We start from the raw sequence: 2,863 nt of genomic DNA, 5'->3' as shown, positions 1-2,863 counted from the left end.
CGGCCAACTCCGGCCGCAAAGGAGCTAACACAGAGCCACAAAAATACTTAGCAAGGTAAAAACGCTTAGAACTAGAATCGGACACGGAAGTAACTAAAGCCGCAAGCCGCAAGGCGCGGCCCTGGCAAGAAAAATCCTTTAAACCCAAACCTCCACTATCAACAGAACAAATAAGCGATTTACGAGCTACAGTCTCTAATCGAGCGCGCCACAAAAAGGGCCATATCAGACTATTAAGTTTACTATAAACCCATTTAGGGGGTACTACAACGCGCGACACATAGAGCAACTTACTTAACGCTAATATGTTCAAAATAAGGACCTTCCCAATAAAGGACAAGGATCGCGACTTCCATCTAGAAAGAGATTTGTCAAGTTTGGACAAACCCGGTTCCCAATTATCGCGCTCAACGTCAACAGTACCGAAGAATACGCCTAAAATCTTCATTTTCCTAACCCAAGTGAGACCAAGTGGCTCGTCAAGGCGGTCTTTCCAGGCACCAAGCAACATGGCCTCAGTCTTGGACAAATTAAGCTTCGCACCAGAGCCACGCTCGTAAAACGCAATCGCATCAAAAAGTGAGAAAAGGGAAGAATCGTTTTTGACAAAGGCCGTAGTATCGTCAGCATACTGGCCGACTTTAAACTGAACACCACCAGCCCCCGGCAAGAGAAAGCCTTCGATCGCGGGAGAGTCCCTAATACGGCAGGCTAAAACTTCAACGCAGAGAACATAAAGCGTAGGGGACAGGGCGTCGCCCTGCCTGACCCCCCGCAGCAAAGGAACAGGATCGGAAAGGAAATTGTTAACTAGGATACGCATATAAGCGCCGTTATACAAAGTGAAAATCCAGCTACAGAAGGAGGGCCCAAACCCGAAGTGTTCTTAAAGATTCATCAGAAAGGACCGATTAACGCGATCGAAGGCTTTCTCCTGGTCTAAAGAGACGAGAATACCTGTCTCGCCGGTTCTCTCAATAAAATCTAGTGTATCGCGAAGAAGAGCCAAATTAGAAGAAATAGATCTACCTGGAACAGAACATGTCTGATCAGGGTCTACAATAGACCCCAACACTTTTTTCGAACGGAGGGAAAGGGCTTTTGAACAAATCTTATAATCCACATTCAGTAACGAAATGGGACGCCAGTTTTTTAGATTTCTACGATCATCTTTCTTATGAACAAGACGCGTAACACTCGATTTCATAGAGTCACACAGCTCACGATGGGCGAGAGACTCATTAAACATATCAACTAAAAGGGGCCCCAAAAGGGACCAGAACGCAGAATAAAACTCAACAGTTAAGCCATCAGAACCGGGCGTTTTGTTCCTATTAGAGAGGCGAAGGGCCTCGGACGCCTCGTTCAAAGAAAGAAGACCCTCGCATGATTCGCGCTCAGCTTCCGATAACCGGCGGGTAACGTGCTCAAACAAATGGGATTGGGCTACAGGGTCAATTGGCTCTTCAGAAAATAGGGAAGAATAAAAACGCTCGTGAGCTTGAATCATGTCAGGGAGGGAAAAAACCTCTTGCCCCTCAGAATCAAAGACAGAGGAGACGGAGCCCTTCTCGTGTCTCTCATTTTCAAGACCGAGAAAGAAACCAGAGGGACTTCTGGGACGAGAGTAAACGGTGTTTGCGACGAGAAAAGGCGATCGTAGTGAGCTTAATGTAAGACTTTAAACACTCCCAAAAATCGCGCTGAGAAGCAAAGCAATGCCGAAAGGCCAGAAACTGCTCAATTAAATCCGAAATCTCTAAACAAAAGGATTCGTCAGCGAGGAGAGAATTGTTAAACTTCCAAACTCCCGGGCCTCGCAGGGGAAGAGCCGCAATATCATAGTCTAAAATAACAAAGTCATGATCTGAGAAAACGCATGGGAGAATATCGCACGTAGTGACTTGATTACACTGAAGCCGCGGGACCAAAAAGGTATCCAGTCTGCTGGCAATTGAATGGTTTGGGCTGAACCAGGTGAACTGCCTGTCTCGGGGATGCAAAAGACGCCAAGCGTCACGGAGGTTACAGCGAGATTTTAGGTCCGAGAAGCCAGAGTCGAGGGAAACCGATCTACCCAATTTGTCAAGCGCCGAGTCAAAACAATTCATATCCCCCCGATCAGGAGCCGGGAGTTTGGAAGAAAAAAGGACGGGACCGACTGAAAGAAAATCTTTCTCTCAGCCGGAATCGTTGGCACATAAAGGTTAACTAGATTAAGATTGAAATCGTCAAACTTAACAAGTAAGCTGAGAATGCGCCCACTTTGATCCTTCTGCCAAACAGAAACATTATTACGAAAAACATCAGAACATAAGATAGCTACCCCCCCTCTCCTCCCGACAGCAGGGGCCCAGAAGCTGGGGCCCGGCCACGAAGAGGAGAAGGAGCGCAGAACAGCGTCATTCGAAATCATAGTTTCTTAAATGAAACAAAAGTCTAGGCGTGAAGCACGAAAGAAATCAGAGACCAGCGAAAACTTACGTTGACTTAAACCCCTAACATTAATCGTAGCGCATTTTAAGAAGGTTAAACTAAGTGGGCGCATCCTCACTTACTACAGACAGACGAGACGACTTGCCCAAAGCAGCGCGTCGGGAGGAGCCATGTCGAGATCTCTTCCTTCGGCGAGAGGGCCGCTCAGACACAGGAGACATATTATCAGGCACAGCGTCGGAATCCATCAGTTCAGATGTGGCAATACTCTCAGGCTCAGACTCGTCACTCTCAACACTCGTATCGGTCAGGGAAGAAACGGAAAATTCTTGCACTCCGGGAACTTGAATATCAGGGGAATCGTTGATGAGGCCTTGAGAAGTTAAAAGGTCAGGCGCAGGCTCAGAAGAAATGGCCGAGGCCAAGG

Source organism: Montipora foliosa, chromosome 11 (genome assembly GCF_036669935.1).
Source record: "Montipora foliosa isolate CH-2021 chromosome 11, ASM3666993v2, whole genome shotgun sequence".
In the NCBI taxonomy this organism is placed as follows: domain Eukaryota; kingdom Metazoa; phylum Cnidaria; class Anthozoa; order Scleractinia; family Acroporidae; genus Montipora; species Montipora foliosa.
Note: the sequence above shows the minus strand (reverse complement) of the source record.